Source organism: Neopelma chrysocephalum, unplaced genomic scaffold (genome assembly GCF_003984885.1).
Source record: "Neopelma chrysocephalum unplaced genomic scaffold, ASM398488v2 Primary Assembly neopelma1_22, whole genome shotgun sequence".
Classification (NCBI taxonomy): domain Eukaryota; kingdom Metazoa; phylum Chordata; class Aves; order Passeriformes; family Pipridae; genus Neopelma; species Neopelma chrysocephalum.
Window position 1 is genome coordinate 3,227,481 of NW_020897689.1, and position 23,118 is coordinate 3,250,598.

The following is a 23,118-nucleotide window of genomic DNA, read 5'->3' on the forward strand; positions in this document are numbered from 1 at the left end:
TCTGCATGCCATCAGTGCTCAAAAGCTCCTCATGCAAGAAGTTTTCAGAAGAATTTTGTTGATGCTGTTTCAAAAACCAGGGAGATTCTTCAGGATATATGACCACTGTCAGTGCTTCCTTATTGACACATGAAGATAACCCTATTTTAACTTAAACCTGCTCTTTTGTTGCTGCCATAATTTTTTTTCTAGCGTGTTTTGCTTGACAGCCTCTGTTTTTCTTCTTTTCGAAGAAAAGAAATGGGGAGAGATAATAATAATTATTGTGTACAGTAAGAGCAATGTTTGATTTTAACCTCCAAAGATCTCCAAAGTGTGTGTTTCATAAACAAATAGTGTCTCACAGCAGCTGAACTCAGGCCTCCCCCAGCTGCAATCACAGCATACCAGAATGTGGCACATATCCAGCTGGTGGCAGTCCAAGGTTATGCTGCCGATGAGCTTCCAAAGCTTCAGACGGCACAGCCAGTGCAGAAGTGGCTTTGCAAGAGACCCTAAATTTAGTAAGGTCATGGAAATACTGCCTGGCAGGTGCAAATACCACCACTGGTGATCCTTCAGTGAGAAAGTGCCACCATGGATCCATAGATACTGATGGAACTACTTGAAGTATAATCACTCAGCAAAGTTTTTAAATGAAATTTGTGTCATCTTGAATGATTTCAGGAAATTGCAAAATCAGGATAAAGTCTTGAATGATTTTATCTATTAAGGGATAAGGTGTCAGAGGATTTGATCCGAGTAGAGAGACTGCATTCAGCAACATCAGAAAATCCTCAGTTCTCTGATTATTGTTGCAAGAAAAATTGAGGAGAAGAGACAGATTTAGCAACAATTTAAATGTTATACATATAGTTAAGTAATGCACTGAAGTTTTATATAAAAATATATATTCAATATCTATTGTTGCAATCTATCACTATAATGTTCACTATCTATTGTTCTAACTTCTTATAATGAGTGGCTAGTACTATATGGTTTCTTTCACATTTGTAGTGTGTAAGTTTTTATTAAATACTGTCGTTCTTTATATTAATGAATTTATTTATGTAGAGCTGTGAATTTGCCTTAACAAATTACCATGTGAGAAAGTACGATACTCTCACTTGTTAAGTTTATGGAGTGCAAAGGTTGAGATATTTTTAAAAGAATGTTTTAGCAGTGAGCTAAACAAATACTGATAGCGTGCTTGGGAGGAGAAGTTGTTTCAGGTTAAGCAGCCTCAGCAACATAAAACTCTTCAGATCTAAGAGCATAATTTAACCTTGATACCGCAAGTTTTCAAGAGACTTTGAGCCAATATGCATATATTATTTAACCACAAGAGGTCATCGTAGCACTGCTGTAAGCCACCTTACTTCAGTTGTTTTTATCTCCACTGAGACATAAACTTGGAAATAAACACGAAAAAAAGTTATTTTTTTTAATTTTTTTTTCAGCTAATCTAAAGTTAACAATGAAACCGACATATACTGATTACTTACTCAGAAGTGACAAACAAAATATTTCCATTTTACTAATATTTTTGCTATATGCGCAGGTCTTTCTCTTAGCTTCCTCTTTTTTTTTTTTTAACGGCATTGACAGCTCCTAGCCACGAGGTTAATACTGAAGAACAAATGACAAAGAATCAGCAGGAGAATGAGTAAGTGATGTTTTATGAGTAGAATGTTGACTAAATCACATGAATTCAAGGTTACTCTTTTTTTTTTTTTTTTTTGGTTAGACGTATATAAATATGCTATTTTTTCATCTTGGAATCTTAATTAAAAGTCTATTTGTATCAGCTTTAGGCAGGCAGATCTCTCCTTAAATTTTGCTTGTGCAGAAACAAAATTCACTCAAGTCTTGACTATGCAATGCTTGCAAGATAATTACCATTATGAGTGACATATTCACTCTTAGCAGTATATAATGCTGCTTCAATGCATGGGTGAAATAGAACTCTTCATCTGTGTGTATATTGACTCTCTTGTTTGGCTGTGGGAGATTTTTTAACCTAACACTGGCTCTGTACTTCCTATCCTGTCAGTGGAAAAGGCACCTCCCTTACTTACAAATCAAAAGTGTTTTTAACAACATAATCTGTTTTTTCAGATGTTTCTCCCCTCCCTCCCCCCAAATGGATTTTTTTTAGATAGGCTAAATAAAAATTATAAGGTGTGCACTATTCTGATTAAAATTATTTTAATTTTCTAACAGAATATCATCTAAACTGATTTGGAGGCTTTTGGAATGCAGAGTTTCCAGTGAGTGTTTTGTTATATATCTTTTTGCTGGCATTGAAAGGCAATTACATAAAAATTCTTGAAACTTTGTAAATTCTGGAATGTTCTCCTGTAAATTTCTGATGGGTGTGGCCCATTCCTAAAAATCTTTCCAAAATGTGATCTGCTGAAATACCTCAATTTCTGAAATAATAATAGGACAATTCCGATTGCAAGATGTAAACTGCGATTCAGCCTTTCTGATGTGTTAAGTACCTGTAACTCTCATAAAATGAGTATCAAACAAATTTAGATACTGCATGGACCCTGGTACTCTACATAGCTACAAATATGCTACCATGGGTAGCAGAAGTGTAGCTCAGCTACAGTGAATACAGTTATGTTTGTCCCAGTTTCTGAGCTTTACTCAACTGCTCTCAGCCATGAAGAAATAGTCCAAATGCAGTTATATCTGTGACTGCTTAAAAGTTAAAAGGTATTAAATAAATAAAATATGTTGTATTTTCATAAAATATATGAAGATTGAGAACAATAGGCTGTACCTGTATAGACACAATCCACCTACCATGCTTTCTAGATATTTTTGAATCATGACAAAGGTGAATTTACACGCAGATCATCTTGATAGCTAAACTCTCTTGTGCCAAAAAAAATGTTATGCCTAGCTGACACGCCCAGTCCTAACCTGTACCTCAGCCAATTTTCTCTGTCTTTGATGAGAGAATTCACAGCAAATATGCACTCCTAACTTTCCTATCACCTAATCAGCTTTTGATTGAATTTACATAAAATACATCTTTTACTTCTGTTCCTTACTAGCAGTGCTACTTTGATATTGGGCTCACAAGTATCACTCATTGGTGTTATAAAATATCAAAGAGCTCCCTTTTCCCCCTCCCTGGCATTCAAAAAGATAATCTAGCAGCTTCTTAGGTCATCAAGCCTTTTGGGTTTTTTGGTCTTTGTTCAAGGAATTACATGCCAGTGTAATAAAAAGGATTTTATCAGAGAGTTAGAGTGGTAAGTCTGCGGAGACAAGCCAGGAGAAAATCATTATCAGTAGATGTAAGCCTAGAGAAAAGCAGATTTGAGCAAACTAACACAGCTCTGGAATGCTTTCAGAAGTGAAACTGGAATTTTACAAAATTTATACACTCCCTTATAAAATTGGGCCACTTTGATTGGAATAATTTGTACTTTTAGTCAGTGATATTCTCAGCAGTCTTCAGCTTAGACTCATGTTCTAGCTAATTCTACTGAGAGTGGCAAGAATTCAGATCCTGTGTTTACCATTGGGGTCCTTAAGCCTTTCTCTGCGCAGTGGTGGTACTTTTTTTGTCATCCTAATTTTCAGTCTTCTTCTTGAAAAGATTTCATGCAGATGAGCACCCTTTTCTCTTCTTCATGTATCAGTTCTTCACTAACTGTCACAAAATACACAATCAACAGATATTGATCAACAGATATTAGCTTTAAATTCCTTCAGGGATCATGGAAATTATATCCTTGATACACCCTGGAAACAAAATAAGGATGATAAAACTTCGATATAAAAAGTACAAGCAACTCAATATGAAGTGCAAATGGTCCATTAATTCCACATTTACAGTTCTCTGGGGACCACAACTTGAATAGCTTCCTCTCATTGTACAGATTTCTAGCACAGATGCAAATTCTGGCAGTTTTTTCTCCAATAGACCAATTGGCAATTAATATATCTCTTTTTGACCATCAACATTATCTACTTCAGAAAACAGCCAGACGATATACATGACTACAAAATGTAACATTTTGTTAGCATAACACTAAAATAATTATGGATTATATCTCTTACAGCCTATTCCTTGTAATCTTCATTACAGTTCCATTTTCCATTTATGACTTCTGTTTCAGAAGATTATGAATAAAGTCTTAAAACTGAGACGTACTCTAAAATCAGAACTGAGTTTCAACGGGGGGATGAATGGAATTTAACTCGAGGATTAATATATTTTATTTGGCTCCGTGAATTGGATAGATTCAAAAAGTATGTTGTTCAGTTTCGGACTTAAGCCTGATATGTTACAAATTTTTCACTAGGTGGAGCAATAGTATCTTAGTTAAGAGGCTAGTCCTACTCTGAACTCTTGAGCCAGAAACTTGGAATATGCAAGGATATTGACTGAACTAAATCAGTATATATTGTAAATGGGGCATTTAACTTGAGAATATATTTTTCTTCAATTTGAACTTATTGGTTTTAATTTCTGATAAGTGTTTTGCTAGTTCTGATATATTTTAAGAATTACTAAAATGTAGAATTGTTAATTTTACTTCTTTTTTCAGCCTCATAATCATGTATGTTATATAGCTGATGGAAAGGGTAACATAGAAAGCAGTCCAGATAACAGCTTAGTACTTGTTGGCTGGTATACTCGCCCAGTTAAAATTCTCCAGAATGTCATTTCACACGAATGCACATTTTTGCAATTGCTGCTTTACATTTTATGTTAAAATGTTTTTTCAAGGTATATTGCTTTAAAATGTAAGGATACTTACATTAAGGAATAAACTAAGAAGCCTTTCTTAAAATTATTAATTTGAGAAATATTGGTGGTGAGGTTTAGAATTTTTTAAGAGATGGCATTTTTGTTAGACCCTTCTCTTGATGCTTGCATGAGTAATGAATCTTTATCAAAAGATTAATTAATCTTTTTTACAGGGCTACGTTTTCAGAAGAAAGATTACATTATTTTGCAAAAAAAATGTCAAGGTGACAGATTTTAAATATTTATTAAATTATATCTATTTTATATTTTAATCCATGTATTTTAGTTCATGGCTTGATTTGCTCCTGTTATGCTATCCTGGTTTCTTTGGCATCAAGCCTAGAAAGTAACACCTGAACATGTGTTATTCTCATGATTTATTAAATGACTCTTAGTAATGGCCAGACTTAATTTACAAAATTAAATCAATATATCAGATTTTGACTTGCATAGAGGAAAAAATATAGTCTGATGATGCATTTGTTTACCTTATTTCCTCTACACATAGCAGAATCAAAATATGTTTGTTTAATTATATAAAAGGATTAGAAAATAAATAACCATCAGATACACTAAAGACAATTTAGGATTGCTGCTGGAAAGGCTGATAAAATAAATGTCGGAGTTGGTTCTAAACCTTAATTTTGTATTTTTGAGATTTGGATATAGAGGCCCTTTTTTCATTTCTGGCTAAACAAAACCATCCGTCGGTACTGCAGCACCGTGGGTGACTGAGCTATTAGAGCCCAAGGTCATAAGGACTTAAAACACCAGAAGAAATGCTATTCAGGATGGTACTCAGGAGTTTAAGTACTCAAGGTATTCAGGTGTTCAAGTACTACTCTGTTAGATAAAGTTCTTCATATCACATTTTTCCCACAACCCAAATGAGTACCTGAATCATGGGAAAGGTTATTTGAGAACAATGACTTCATTTTTATTTTTTCTAATAAAGAGTCATATACTTTGGTCAAAAAAATAGGGAAAAAAATAACAGTAATAGTAATGAAAATGCAGTAAATACTCTGACACCACATTCTTTACTGAAAAATATAGATGACAAAGCTTCTATAAAGCCAGGGCCTAATTATCCATATGTAGAGGGATCCATGGGGACAAGTGGGATAGACAGTACAACAATTACTTGGCAGTAAGTACGATCTGATTTAGCATGAACAAGCACAAACTGAGATCTCTGTGGCTCCAGTGCTAATAATATCAAATGAAATGTTCAGAAGTTTTGCATCTCTGGCTCTCCTAATCCCAGACCTGTTGTCCTGAAACAGGTTTGGATCCAGTGCATGAGAAAACATGGTGCAATGAATTATTACCGTTTTCACAACTTTATGGATGGTGCGAGTTCCAGCAAACAGATCAAAGTTTTGTCTGACTTTAAGCAGAGAAAGATACTCTGAAACTTAGAGGTACTACTCTCTTTCTAAATATCATAATTTTCTTACTCAATTGAATAAAGTAGCTGATGTTGTCACAACACTAGTTTGTATGAAAGCCTTTAAATATTTTGCGAGTAAAGGATCTATTCCTCACTGTGAAAAACCAGCACATTTTTTCCTGCATATATAAAGCAGATTCCCTGACTTCAGACTTTAAACTTTATAACAAAATACGATAATTTTATGCAAAGAGTCATAAAAGACAGATGAAGAACTTGATTGAAAATAATACTGTGAAATGCCTGGTTAATTCCCTAATCTCCTTGTGCTTTATATCTTGAGCAAATTACATTTACAGTTCCTTGCCTTTGAGTTATGAAGAAAAACAAAATACAGTGAAGGTTTAAACTGGTACTGTACAGTTTACTGTACGGTGTATTTTCGCTCCTATTGGTACATGTGTGAACAAATGATTAGCTAGGGGAAAGAACCCCAAATACAGAGAAAATAATTTACCAGAAAAAAAAAGATAAGTTGGCCTTTTCACTGCAAAAATTGCTTTAACTTGTACTTTACAACTTCTTCAACTGTAGTTTCAGGTAAGTTTACTGATTCCAAATGAGTTACATAGAGTGCATAAATATGAAAAAAGTCTAACCACAAGGTGCTGTTAAACAGCAGCTGACTACTTCTTGAATTTAAAATTAAATTCATAGAAAAGATAAAATTTTTCATCATCATTTGCTAAGCAGTATATTAGTCCGATACATTAGTTTTATTACTAGATTTTTGATTTAAAGAATTCATTTTGACTATTCCAAAGAGAATTTTGAAATAATATTCACAAGATGATGCTTCTCAATGATTTAAAAATATTGAAGACTATAAAATAGGACACCATGCCAGAAATAACCATGATTAGTTTTTTAATTATTGTAATTTTTGCCTTTTTTTTCTTTTTTAAATTTGATGTTTTCCTTCCCTTTTCCTGCAAAGTAAATAAACCGTAAGTATATATTGCTTCAGTACTTTACTTCTGAGTTCATATTCTGTGGCAGACTTCTGTTCACAGACTTTCTTCTAATTCATGTCACTATGCATTAATACCTGCAAAGTTTCTCTAGAGCTGTCTTTCTATTCCTGCAATGGTTATATTACATCTGAGAGAGTTTACAATTATTTTAATTTTTAAATGTTCTTAAATAGTAGAGAATTTGTCCCACTTTGTTTGACTTGCATGGTGTCTGCTCAGAGCCACCAAAGACATTAGTAGTGTTCCTTTTTAAGTAAGTTTCCATGGACATAACAACGCAGATTGACCTCTCTGCCAGATCATTAATTTCTTAACTCAGATTCAGCTTTAGAGATTCTGAATTTAGAAATTAGTGGTATCTCAGAAGGCAAGTTGACAGAATATGCGTAACTATAAAAATATTTCTTTAGGATTGCACTAAAATTCTGGGTAGATTTTGCTGCAGGGCTTTGCTTTTTAGATCAGGTTCACCTGCTGGCAGACTCTTTAAAAACTAAATTTTTACCCTAGAAGTTTTATGAATGACAGCTCTCAGGAAATGTACAATTAAAACTTGCAGGCAAACGTTATTAATTAGATAAAACCACATGTTTTCATAAAGAGGATTTTAGCATATGTATTTTGAATACGTTACTTCATAATTGCATAATTTTGCTGTACAACTTAAAAAAAGAACTTATATGTATTAAAGATACAAAAAATTATTTTAGATAATCCCTCTGAAGTCAGTGATTAGTGCACTGTATATTATCTGTAAATTATTTAAACCTGATTATTTTCACACTAAAATAGTGAATTTGAATTTTATGAGTAGAATATAAATTTTTATTTATTAAACAATTTAAAATTAAGCTGTTGAATGTAAAGTTGAGGATTTAAAAATGAAAATTGAAAGGGGCTTGTAGGAATTTTGGGGGGAGAAACACGTTCCTTTCTAACGTGTTCTTTAGAAAAAGAAACCATAGACTATATAGCTATCTCAGATGCCCTAATGAAGAGTAGAGAACCAAAATATTGGGGAAGATGAACTGGATAATCCATTAAATACTTTACAACTCTAATGCATATAGAACGCAAATTTTCCAAAATGATTACACATTTTTCCATTTCACCAACAAAGTTTATCTGTAGGTATTGAGAGCTATAAATACTAAATATCTTTGAAAATCTGATACATGGAGGGTTCTTGCTAAAGGAGTCTTTAATGTTACTGACTCCCAAATGACATTGGTGAGACTGGAGTCCTAATTTTCACTTGTCTCTGGAAAAGGTGCCTCAGGGTAACTAGGATGGAGTTACCTCAAATTCATGGCCTTCTCTGGAAATTTTTGTATATGGTTTTATTGCTACATCTCCCTCACCCATCAAATCAAAGTACAAATTACTGAGTAAAACACAGAAAGACTATATTCAATTGTCAGTAATTCATATCACTGAAGTTACTGCTAATAGTCTTGCCAGAAGTGCCAGCAATGATAAATATCAAAAACTGAGATTAGAAGAAATCTTAATTTTCATATAAATGCTGTTTGTTTGAGAATTAGCTGAATCATTTCCTGAAAAGACAATTCCTCTTGTAATAGCAGCATAGTCATTGTACAGAGGTCAAGCACACCTACCATGAACTAACATCTGTATGCAAATACACACAAAAATAACATACATAAAACACTTCTGTAGAGGGAATCTATGCAAGTCCTGCAGGACTAGCTCAGAGGTAAGAATATTTAATTCCTAAATTTCTTGTTCTGTTCTTATTCTTCTGGCTCTGGAGTTAATGTCACGTTCTCCCTCTTTCTGTTGTGGTAGAAAAATATTATCCTCAGTTAGCAAAAATACCAGCAAGCTTCTTATGTAAAATCTTTAATTGTTATTAAAACAAAATTCAGATTTTTTTTCTGAGATTGTTGCTTTTACGGCAAAATTTTATTTTCAAAGGGGATAAGCAGAGTTTAGTTGTGTAGAATTGTATTGAATAAAAGAAAAAAAATCTAAGCTCAGGTATACCCAACCTTGACTGTCATCTGCAAATCAGCATATTTACTTGTCTGCCTTATAGTATCAGGACATTTTCTTTAGGCAGAGTATGGCTTATGCATATGACCTTCTTATGAAATGAAATATATTCAGATCTCAAAACTAGGCTGATTTTGTGCTGTGCTCTGGTTACCACAGGAATATGTGAAAAATGGAGAGCTCTCTTTTGAGCCCTTTTGGTATCTAGGAGTGCTTTTAGTTTCCAGTTTGTCCAATTAATGCTAGTTTTCCACAGTTGTGGAAGTTGGTTTAAGTTTTTGTGAGTTTGGTTTTGTTTTGTTGATTTTCCTTCTTTTTTTTTGTTTTGTTTGTTTTTTAAGTAACACAAAATAAACACTCATCTCTTAGCATTACAGCTTTTAAAGAATGGCTTGCATATTTAAGTATCTAGATGGGGAAAGAGAGCAAATTATATTGTTATCTGACTTCTAAGATTCAATGAAATGTCTTTAATGAATGCAACTGAAACTATGGCTGTGCAGTTTGTTTCCTTACCTGTTCTTCCCTTTTCTGCCGTTCTGTACATTTGTTGATCAGTCTCTTAGGCCAAAATTATGTTTAGATACTAGGGCGGAGACCTGAGACTTCAATTCCATCATGTGTATTTAATCGAGTTGCACAACAAGGTAAAATGTGCTGAATTAACAATCCAAAACATTATACCTTGTGTAGTGTGAGAAAAATAGCTGAAATAAACACATAGTACAAAATATCCTCATTTGTAATACTTCATCTTTTCATCAAATCTATGGAATGTTTACTAAGTACTCAAAAATTTTAGGACAGAGTATCAAATATATCTATGCCACCATAATATCCCTTGCACACATCATTCCTTCGTCTGAAAATGCAAAAAATCACCTTTGATTAAATCATTATAAAGATTTATAATGATAATTTATAATTATAAAAATATTCAAAATTGAATGTTCATTTCTTGTAGAGTCCTAGTTGATTAGGTACTTCTTTTTTACTCCAGAAAACACATCACCACATACCTGCATTCTCACAAAATTCCTTTTTGTAATGGTGCAGCAGAGATTCAAGGAAGCTGGAAAGATGATCTGGACCCCTCCCTGGCTGTGGTAGGATTCAACTACTTGTGACTTCTGACATGTCTGCTTTATTCCTAAAATTTTCATAAGTTGTTTGCTGCAGTGTTTCACTGTTCATAATGAAACTCTCCATAGAAACCTTTTCTTAATATCTAATACAAATGCCCTTTCTGCAATTTTAATTTATTGCTTGTTTATCTGGTACAGACATGTAGAATAAATATTAGTATTAATATTAAGTAATTATTTATATTTTATTGTAATAAATGTTTTTTAGACCTCTCAGCATTCCTTTTGCTTGTCTTTGGTTTCCCTCTAGTTGCTTCTTATTTCCCTTGAACTACAACAGAATTTAAGTAAATGCTTTGCCTGTCCAGATCCCTTTGCAGAGCCTCCTCACCCTCAGAACAACACTCTCACCTGGCTTAATGTCACCTGCAAACTGACTGAGGGGGCACTTTATCCCCTTGTCCAGATCATTGACAAAGATATTAGACAAGACTGGCCCCAATGGTGAGCCCTGGGCAACACCACTTGTGACTGGACATCAACTGGATTTAGTCCAATTCATCATAACTCTTTTGGCTCATGACATTTGCATTGATGAGCTGAGGCCACGATACGAGATTCAACAAGACAAAGTGCAGGTCCTGCACTTCAGTCATAACCATCCCAATGCAGCGCTACAGGCTTGGGGAAGAGTGGCTGGAAAGCTGCCCAGCAGGAAAGGATCTGGTGGTGCTGGTCAACAGCCAGCTGAACATGAGCCAGGTAGCTAAGAAGGCCAATGACATCCTGGCCTGTATCAGAAATAGTGTGGCCAGCAGGACCAGGGAAGTGACTGTCCCTCTGTACTGAACACTGCTGAGGCCACATCTCAAATCCTATGTTTAGTTTTTGGCCTCTCACTACAAGAAGGACATTGAGGTGCTGGAGCAAGTCCAGAGAAGTGCAACGAAGCACAAATCTCATGAGGAATGGCTGAAGGAGCTGGACATGTTTAGCCTGGAGAAAGGGAGGCTCGGGGGGGACCTTATCACCTTCTACAACTACCTGAAAGGAGGTTGTAGTGAGGTGGGAGTCAGCCTCTTCTCCCAAAATACAAGTGACAGGACAAGAGGAAATATTCTCTAGTTGCTCCAGGGGAGGTTTAGATTGGATATTAGGAAAAGTTTCTTCACCAAAGGGTTGAGAAGCACCAGAAAAGGCTACCCGGGAAAGTGATTGAGTCACTGTTCTTGGAGGTGTTTGAAACACTTGTTGGTGTTTCAGTTTGATGTATGAGTGAAATGAATCCCATTTTAGGCTACTTACGTTCTAAAATAAAAGAAAAAATTAACTGTCATTGGAATTGATAATAAATCTAAATTAAATCAAAATCTATATGCCTTGGTTCAGATTACGAGTTACAGAAAAACAGTCTGATGTGGACACGGGGCATTACAAATGTTTTGCGTAGTCAGATTCTGGCCCTGCTGGAGGACTAGGGAAACCATAGATCTCATTCAACTGCCATGTTCCTGGAGAGATAAAAATAATTCTCTGAAATGTTATTTTTCCATTTCCAGGAGTTGAATAGACTGTATTTCACATTAATTTAAATGTATTTCAGATTAATTTAAATGTATTTCAGATTAATTTCTTTCCTTAGCTATCTCCATCTAATTATGGTCCTAATCATTGTCCGCACACTCAGTCATGTATTACAGTATAAGTTGATTAAAAATAAATAATTTTATTGCTTTAATTTATTGTAGTTACCAAATTTGTTGATTCAAGACATAACTGCTTAGGTATAACCCTTTTGATCCAACGTAAAATTTTCTAGTGAAGGGTCTCTTTCCATATTCTTATTCTTATGGAAATACTGTGGCTTGTTGTGACTTGTCTTCAGAACTGCCTTTCCAGGTTAACTTCACACATAAGCTTGGCTTCATTACCTCAAGCAGAAAAAAATTGTGTTATTTCTTGCTGTGAGCCTTAAGGTTTAATGACAGAGATAGGGAAATATAGGGTATTTTGCCTATAAGTTTATACTTAGCACTTAAATGGCAACCTCTCTTTTCAAAACTAGTAAATGAACTTCAGTTATTTATTTCTCTCAGTGCTACAGTAAAGTGAGTAACTATTAGCAACCTTTTTTTACAATGAGAGAAAATACTTTGTAGGAAGCTTGATGAGGTCACACGGGAACAATTATCATATTTACTGTACATATAAGGCTTCCTACCTGTAACCAATTGTCTATTTTGCTACCATCACACTAGCAACCTAACTTCCATTAAACAGTAAATTTTAAAAACATCTGAAAAACCTGATGGCTACAGTAGTCTAATATTTCTGGCTCTAATTGACTGTTTCAGGCTGATGTATCTGAGTTAGTAACGCTTTCAATCGAAATTTCAGTCTTTTGTAGTGTAGCAGCTGTAGAGAAACCAAAACCAGGCTCTTCTCAGAAGTGCACAATAAAAGGCAAGAGACAATGCTACAAATTACAACAGGAGAAATTCTGTCTGGGTATAAGGAGAAAAAAAGAAGGAATAGCCAACAATTTAAAAGTGTAAGAAAAATGACTGCAAAGGGGACCTTGACTGCCAGTGCCCAGCTCTGGCTATGTTAATCCAGTATGAACTGGAAAACAAAGTACAGATGAACTTTGTTATATAACTGCTGCTTAGCTTCACCCTTTCTGTAACATTTGGTAGCAGGAAACCAGAGGGTGACGGAATCTCTGGGGACAATCAGTAATTGGTCTTAGATAATGAGAAAGTCAAAGTGATTTGCCTGGGGCTATGTGATTAGCATGGCCATTGGCAGCTTATGTTTGCAATCTAAATTAGAAAGCAATAAATATTTAAGACAGTGGTCCCTAGTGGCTAGGTGGAGGGAAATATTGTGAAAGGATGTCCCAAGATGTAAAAGGCAGAGCCTGAAGTGGAACAGTTATGACCAAGCTGCCATACTCCTGATACTGAGTGGGCAGCCATTGGCTGTTCCCCCTGATTGATGGTGCTGGCTGGCTCAGAGGAACCGAGACCTGATTTGTGAGTGTGTGATGGGTGTGTGGGGCAGAATAGAAACCCTCAAACAGAAATTATTGGTCAGCTGCTACATCTGTTTTGTTTGAAGAGTGCTTTTCAAGCATATGGAGTACTGATAATATTTTTCCCATAGTACCTTTGCCTTTTACGAAGTCAAAAGTTTTTCTGCCTTACATGAGTAAGGTTACTTACACAGTAACCTCTCCAAGTTTCCTCTTCTTTAATGTCTCTGATCATCCACTCTGGACTCTTTCACATTGGATGGAAATGTAGGTACACATACATTGGTACTGTATTGGCAAAATAGTACCAGGACTTGGGGACATGAGGACATGGAGAGTGGATCTAGCACATCTTGTGTATGTCAGACAACCACTCATAAACTACCAGAAGAATCTGATACATTATATGTGTGTCCAACTTAGTGCTTACATACAAGTGACAGATGCTCAGTAAGTCCAGAGAAGTCTGAGCCTGGGACGCAGCATCATCACAGGTCTATGACTGTCTGTTAGTCTAAGACTTTGAGCTATTTTATAGCACCATCAGACAAAAATACTCCAATCTATAGTGTCTGGCTTTCCTGACATATGAAGTCTTCTTTTATTTTATGCTTAGACAAAATTCTCAGATGGAACCAAAAAGGAACCATCTGAAGAAAACTGGTTGCACATCCCTAACCAATTTATTTCATATTCTGGGAGTGAGCAAAGGGTCAGTGTATGCATCTCCCCCGAGAACTCAAAACCAACATGGTTCTTGGGACACACAGAGCAGTGTGGCATTACCATATAATCTGTTCCAGAGCTTCCAGGAGCACATGAATTTTGCTGAATTCTGACATGGAGCTTGGTTGAAGGCCTGTGCATCCCTAACACAGTCTTTGAAGTTCTTTATTAATGAATCCTTCTGATAGTTTTTATACAAATTTCAAATTGGTTGGTGATCATCTAGAGTTACTTCTCCAGTGGAAGGAGCTCTAAAGCAAGGATGAAATGCAACAGTCACGCTGTTTTTCTTTGTGCTTTGTTTTTCTCTCAGCTAAACTTACTACCATGCTCTGTACTTTGCTTCATAACATAACAAGTAGCCCTCTCTGTTTTATTTATACCCAGTAGTTAGCTAAAAGACAGTAAATATCTGCTAAAGAAAAAGAACAGGAAAAGAAAAAATAGGTGATTTCTGACCTTTTTTGGTTATGACTGGTCAGAAGATAAAGCAAGACATAAAAATGAGGAAATAGGAGTAATATGGGTGATACAGTTTTATTGTTAGGCTAATCCCTCTCTGTGTGAGGAGATCAGGAAACTCTTCACAAGGCACTGTCCAGAAACTTGCATGAATGACAATAAAAAAGGGCATGAAATATCCATCTGTGCAGATCAGTGTTTAAGCCATCAGTGACCCTGCGCTCTCTTGGTGTCCTGGTTTCCTGGTTCCAAGAGGCTGTGGATGACCTGGGGCATTTTTGAATAACTATTTACCTCATTACACCTCCTGCAGTGACATTATGGTGAGAAAAAAAAGTCATATATATCAGTGTCTGATGTAAGAATATTTCTAAAGAGACTATGAACCACTTGCAAGATAAACTTAATACCTTAAATGGAACCATGATGAGGGACAAGACTTGAAGGAAATTTCCAAGTGATTTACACTTAATGAGTCTTGACGACAATGAATATTCTATGAAATGAATTAAAAGGCTTGTGGGATGATTAAGTATCATTACTGGTAACAGAAATTTTAAAATTTCATATTATATTCAGTATTTAATTAATTGTATGGTATATCATGTATATATGGTTTCCTTCATCTCTAAAAGATGTATGAGATACATTTTAGAGGGAAATGTTGACTGAGTGTTGCTTTGAAGTGTCTTACTTTCAGATGTTTATCTTAACCTTGACCTTCCTATCACTTAATATTTTTTTTACTATGCTCTATTCATGTTCCCATGGGCTTTTTATGGTACTGAATTATTTTAGTGAAAATGCTATCTTCCCACACTACCCTCCCATACAATTTAGGTTAGTTAGTTAGATTAGCTTCTAGATTGTGTGTTGCATTAAAGACTTTATTAAGTGATTTTTCCAAAATCCCATAAGATAAATTTGCTTCTGCCACTAGTCAGCAAAGAGAATATGAATAACTATGGATCCAAAATCCAAAGATGAAGTGACTGGTTAGAAAAAAACCTTATTTTAGACTCTGTGCATGTTAATACTTAGCAAAGCATGATGTCCACATAGCTGTGGAAAGTTTTCAAGTAAACAACCTAAGTCAATATTAAGTCTATTTTAAAAGGTCTGTACTATTTGGTCAGCTGCTTTACAGCAAAATTACTAATTTCCAATCCCAATTATGCCCAAGTACTGACAACATTGCTGCCTGTCAAATAAAAGTATTTGTTATTAGAAGATCTATCCACTGTGAATGATTCAATTTTCTGCTCCTGAAATCATCTTAAATTATGTTGTTCATAAGAAAGTGAATGCAGACAGAAAGCTATTATTTAGACAAGCCTCTGAATGAAAATTCAGTGGACAGACTCTCATTTGTCTGCCTAAAGACGTTGTTATATTTTAGGTTCACTTCATTTTGAAAAGTTTGATGTTAACAAAGAAGGACAGTCTTCACTGGAGCTTGTCTGGTGTAAGAAGGTCCAAGATCCATCTCCTTCATCTAATCTAAAAGAGAAAAATGCTAAATCCTACTGAACAATGGCAATATTGAGCTTCTGTGCAGAGAGACTTTAAATAGGGCCTTCACAAAATTGTAATGAAAGTGCCTCATGCCTGACCGGTGTTCAACTGCTTTTCAAGCTGCTGGTGGGTGCTTCACCAACATGTATCTGATTTTGGTTCCTACATGTTTCTTTTCTATTGTGTCAGGAAAACCTTTAGTACAGACTTAGTTTTTGGTTCTTCAGTGGCGAGTGCTGAACTAAGCTTTTCAAAAATGGACATCTCTGAAAGCAGAAATTGTTCTTTCAAAGGTTAAAAACAGCAAGCTTTTATCTGCTGTTGGGACCCATGGCCTTACAAAGGGATGGTTTTGGGAAAATATAGTTGAGACTGGAGCTGTGCAGGCACTAGTTCTGCAAGCCACATGAGAGCTTATTAGGAAACATGAATTTTATGCATTTGGTTATATAAAGTAACCAGGCAAAGTTTTGAGCTACTGTTACAGATATAAACTAATAGCTGGAGACTAATTCTTCCCAGATCCTGTGTGTGTGCTTGGTCTATTTGTGGTGGAATACCATTTTTCTGCTAAAGGAGAAGAAGAAAAGATACCAAATGCTTCTCAAATACTTGCAACAAAATGCTTTCAAATGTCATTTATTAGAAAGAATTAAGAAATGAGGAAATTATAACCTACGTTTCCTGTCTTATACAAAATTATAGTTTGGAAAGCTTGAATGAAATTAATACTTATACATTATATGGCAGCAAATATTTAGGCAGAAATAATACACGTAGAATAGTAATAACCTTCAGTTGTTTTTAACACAAACCAGTTAAACATATTAGAAAGGATTAATACTAACACTTCAATTTCTGGGCATCTTCAAACAGCAGACTTCTTTTTCTGGGCTTCTAGATTTCTGCAAAAGGGCAGACTGCTGCCTGAGCCAGAGCAGCAGGAATTAGTGCTAACACTGTGTGCGTTGCTACTCAAAACAGAGGAAAGGGTCGATGTCATTGACAATTTGCCATCAGTTTGACTTTGTATTAAGATCTATGGGTGGCACTGAATTATTTTTTGACAAGCAGTAATTCGTAATATTCTGCCCAAGACGCAATGATCTTCCTGCCTTATGCTGTTAGCAGATTCATGTTGTCTTGAATTAGGATGTTGATGTACCTTTTGCATTTTAAAGAATGCATGGCTATGTTTTTTCAATATTTGAGATAGCCAATGTGCACCCACTTAATGGCAATTTATATTTCCTATGGCTTTTGCTAAGAGGCATTTTGAATCTTTTAGGATTCCCTCTTTGTTAATTTATTTGTAGTAATCATTACTGAGACAGCATCACTTTTTTTTTTTTAATTGAACAGAAACCTACAAACAAATCATATATTGTTTCAAACAGAAAACAAGACCAGTCATTCTTAGCGTGGCATCAGTTTAAGAAGTTTCATCTAATTTCCTTCATTCATCTGTACTGTCACTCCAAAGCAGATCCTAAGTGGGAATGTACGTGCCGTTCATCACACAGCGTGGTGCAGTTGCAGTATCTAGGTCTCCAAAACATGTGACTCCAGTGAGCACTGTACGGGTCAGTTGGTATTTAATTTCTGTTTCACTAATAATCATAAAGAATGCCATAGGCGCTTTTAACAGGCAGCAATAAAACAGAGTCTTTTGAAGATCACCTCTCAAATCTGAATGAAAATGTCTGATAAATGAATTTAGCTATCTCAGATCTTGGCTTGGGTTTCCTGTGTTTTCCTAGTGACATTCCTCCATGCTTCCAATGACATGACAATTTCTATAGAGTGTATTTGTGTGTGCAGGCAGACAGCTCCCTGATGACACTTCTCTTTTGTCCCTCCAGTACAAAGAGGGATATATTACTCTACCGAATACAAAGGACTGATTCTACTAAATCAGCTTGTGTGCTCATTAGTGGACATAGCAGTTTGCAAAATTTAATCAACAAAGATTCGTAATCACCTTTATTAAATATTAGTAATTGTTAGTTTTCTTTATTATAATCCATTCTACATCTGTCTAACTGCTACAAATGCATGTGTTTGTAGAATACCTGGTTTTCATTATTATTACTTTAACATGAAGGACACAGTGATGGTAGGTCTTTTGAATAACTATTCAAAATAATTTCCTTTCATGTGGATTCATAAAGTTTGTTATCACAATTCAGTGACATTCTTTTAATGAGCAAAATACATGCTTTCAGGGACATGAACATATACACATTTTTTGTACACTATACTAATTTAAGAATATCAATAGCTAATATTAATAACTGAATTATTAAAAAATTGTGAAGAGAAAGCAGAAATGGTAATAAAATAATTACAATATTCCTAGTCCAGCAGTGAAGTAGTAAACTATTTAGGATTCATGGTACACTGATTCCAGTTACTGCCTGGTGCATAAACTAAATTGTATATAAGTGCTCTTCTATCAAAAGTGAGATAAAAGCTACTAGATATGTTTCTTTACAGCATACCAGTGATCTCAACTCTGTAAAAAAACAAAGTACTTCAGATATTTTGAATATTTGAAAAAAATCCAGATTGCAAGTGTTTAAAAACTGTGCCTGAGACATGGTGCATGGGATAGGCAAGGCAGAGTATCACTTTGGGATGGAGAAAAGTTCAAAACATAAATGTATTTGCAGTATATATTAAAAAGATTTTTATGTTTGTGAATTGCAAAGTCCTCAGGGAGAGTCATCACAATCTGCTGTTCATATCCCATTTTGGAAATAACTTCATTGCTTGAATCAGAGCTGGACCTTCTGAAAAAGTTTTAGAATGGAAGCCCAAACACTTTGCAGATCACGAGCTCCTCACCAAGATGTTTGCCAGATTTTCCTGCCTACAACATGGTGTTGCAGCTCATGCTCTCCTGTGAGTATCTGGTTTTGCAAAGTTATGCCTATACATAGGCAGAGTATATATTAAGTATTTGTTTGTTGTCATTACTAATGAAAACAATGAAACTGATGATGACTGATGATAAAATTCTTGACTGACTTTTGAATATATAATTTTTTTTAATATAATCTGTTATCTGTCAGTCTTTTTTATCATTTAATCCTCCATGTTAATACATATTTCCTGAAATGTTTTTCAGTAAGGTAGTTGTATGTTGTTGCTTGCCTGTTCATGCAGTTCCAAGTAAAAAGAAATCTCTTTCATTAGAGTAAGGCCCCCAGTGTAGACAGTAGGTTTAGTAATTGTGCCTGAAGGCTCAATATTACAATTTATGGCTCAAAGCAGAGGGCATAGATGTGCACCTGGACATTGTCAGTTCCCAAATGCACATGAAAATAAAAATCCATGTCCAAACTATTTTGATAAAAATAATTTAATCAAAATTCTTTTACCTCCTACATACTGTTTACATTAACTGTGATAAATGTCCTTTGTTCACAGAGTAGGCCTTAGGACATACCAATGTTACTGAAACAAAATAATTTGGCATCATCCCAGCTCCAGTTTTTTGCTGCCGTTTATTTCCCAGACTACTCTGAACATAGTAGACTATATTTTTCCATTATGGAAAAGTTATTGTGACTCCCAAATTTTCTTCAGAAAACACTTTGTGTTTAAGTTTGTATAAGAGTTTAAGACCTTCTCAGCAGCCTTTCCTTGATAAGAAATGTTATTTTGCTGTAGAAATTGATTTTTACAATGAGGGTTATTCAGTGTGATCATAATTTTTAAAAAATATATTTATTTACATTTTATTAGTACTTTTATTACTAATTATTAATAAAAATAATTCTTTATAAAATATTATATGTTCATGTATACTCAGCACTTTATTCAGTGTCTTTTTCACAGTGAAATAAATCAATTAAAAACAAATTAAAAGGGAAATAAAATAAGGCCACGGCTGAAAATATTTTCAAACCTGAGCTATAACGTCTGAGCACTTTTATCTTTCAAATTTGTGTAACTGGAATAACTGACAGAACTGACAGAAGATGAGCGAGCAGTCAAAGAGTCTTTTTTAAGCCTAAACTCATTTAAATTTCTCCTGCTCATATCCAAACTGACTAAGGAATTCCAAAGTACTAGTGGGGCTTGAACCTCTGGTTTTATTTGACATTAGTAACTCTGGATTCTTTTCCTCTGCTTCTCTCCTCTTTCTAGACTAGAAACTTGATAATATTCATGGTATGAAGCCAGCACCAAGTTTTGCTGCTGTGGGAAGGGTAGCATGATGATCCTGGGCAGTACACTCAAACAAAACTCCCTCAGTGAATCTAAACCATAAAATATGTGGGGAAGGAAGAAAAAGACTGAGAATTTGTCTGAACCTCCCCTCCTACACAAATCCAACCAGATGCCAGTGGTTAGTGTGAATCATGGAGTGTGCGGTGCCACTTCCTGATTTTAGCTATTGGAAATGCTGTGCATTTAAATGTAATGCATTCCAAGGCTTGCTAACGTATCTGCTACAAAACAAATTTTATTCTATAAATGTACATCTTTCAGTTCTGCCTTCACACTCTTAGGCAAAGAAACACACCCAAGGGATCCAGTAAAATGGGAAGATGTAAGAATGTAAGTTAATCCTATGGTTTTATATTTCATTGCATTAAAAAAGAAAAGGTTTCTTCCATGACTTCAAGTTATTGAAGTTTTAGCACGTTGTACAAATATTTTAATGTGGAATTTCCACTAATTGTAATGTACTTACTAACATAGCAAATTAAACATGTATTCATTCCTGTGGCTGGATGGGGCTTTGAGAAACCTGACCTAGTGGAAGATATCCCTGCTCGTGGTGTGTGGGGGTTGAGGTAGATGATCTTTAAGGTCCCTTCCAACCCAAACCATTCTCTGATTTTATTTCTTAAGGAGGAAGATACTGCATAGGGGTGCACATGCACAAATCCTCCTGGATGCTGCACCACTTCTACCATCATTGCTGCTACCACAGGTGGCTGGCTGGAAAGGCAGCCAGCCTGTGCCTGTGTTTGTAAGAAGCCAGACCAAGAGGACTGAGAGGAGCTGAAAGGGGAAAGCTGCTCCTGCCTGGAAAGGGTTGCAGGCAGGGGAAGACACAGGCTCCCATGGGCATGGCTCACTGCTGCTCTGCATCTTTGCTCTTGTTCAAACTTAGGTAGAGTGCTTTTGCTTTGATTGATTTTGACTTTGCATCCTCCCTACACTCCACCGAAGTACAAATGACTTATATAAAGTATAATATCACTCTGCTGTAGAAAATTTATTTCTACATGAAGTTTGCAATGAATAGACTATTCCATAAGCCATGGTAGTCAAAACATGTAGAAACATAAATAAATACAGTATTTAATAATATTTTAAAAATCATAGGCATGCTACTGAATAGCTTGTTTTCCGATAATTTTTGGTTCAAAAGAAGTAATTCATCTGAACCAAATTTTTGACTCAGAGCTCTGTCTTTAATCAGCAGCACACAGTCTCACAGTGAGAGCTATTGTTAATGAAGTTAAAATGAAGTCATAAAAATCTTGGAGAAAAGTTCTTGAGCATCATTCATGATGGCAGTAGGTGGGATGAGCTAAGTTGCAGAATATGAGTGGTGCTAAGAAGTTCTGTCCATGTTGGACAGAAACTTCAGTGGTGGCATTGCTGGCAAATTTTTTTTTTTCTTTAATGTTTTTCCTTTTTTTTTTTTTTTTTTTTTTGTTTTTCCTTTTTTTTTTTTTTTTGTGTTGGTCTTGTGATTTTTATACCATTCATTTTCTTCCTCACTGGAAAAGGACATCATTCTGGTGGTTCACTTTTTTAGTACTATGTTTGTGCCACACTAACAGAATAGTATGTTGCACATACATTCTGGTTTTTATATCTTAGTTGTAAGTTCATGGATAAGTACAAGAAGAAATTGGTGCGAAACATTTTATGAGGTGCTCAGATACTTGGGCTCTGCATCTGCTGCTGAAATAGGGACTGTTCAGACCAGTCACAATAACCCTGTTGTGCTGTGAAATTCTCTCACACTGTATTTGTATTTTGAATCAATAGCTGCCCTGTAGCCAAGGTTACTGTGAAGCATCACCAAAGCCCGTGGAAAAGCAGAAGCTCAGGACTGAAGTTTGTTAGAAACTGCTTAGACTTATGGTGCGTCACTTATCATCAACAACATGATGTGCATGTATGTGTCTATAAAAGAAAATAAGGATGAAAATATGATGTGTAAGATTCAGGCGTGGATAGGAAAGGGTAGCACTAATCACATTCCTAGTTTTGATTTTTTTTTCTTTCAGAATTTTTTCTTACTCATATTTGTTCCCTGCCATTCTTTTAATCTTCAGCTCTTGGTCCCTTCTTCCATGCAGACTCCCAAGGCTACCTGAGGCTTTCTTGCTGTCAGAGTGCCATTGTTGAACCTCTCAGGACATTATATTTCTGATGCTTTCTTTAGCAACTGGAACAAGTCAGTGTTCAGATTAATGGCTACTTCTTGGTACCACCATGTTGCACAACCCTTTTCATTGCCAGAGTTCCAGACTGGACCCTGCCTAAAAAGTCCTATTACTTTTTTATTCTTGGGACCATGACAGACAATGGTAGTATTCTTGTTCAAAAAAATTACCTACCCTAAATACTTGAAAACTTTGCATTTATGTTTCTGCCTTCTCAGGAGGTAGGGCTGGAGCTTTTTGTGTGACTGCTGAAATATATTTTCAACAGATTTCATTTTACATTGAACACGGACTCAACAAATGTGGGATTGCTTTCCAGGCTGGATGTTCAAAATAATTCTTGGTAACTTTTCAATGTGACATTTCAATTCAGTACTTATATTTTTTGGACAGCAGAAGCAGATTTCTCTGGAGGTAGGGTGTTATATGTTAGAGGAGTTTGCAAGACGGATTTTTTTCTTCTTGTGGAACATGTGGTACAAAACCATTCAGAAGCTTTTTTAGAAAGATAATTTTTCTCCTTTTTCATCAGAGTTTTTGGAAAAACATCTCCTTCATTATGAGATCATTTCTATGGTAATTTCATACTAATTTTTCCCAATCATTGATGTTCTCTTTCAATTACAACTTTTTTTACCTGATTCTTGGAGGAGGAAGATGAATGAATGATGCAAA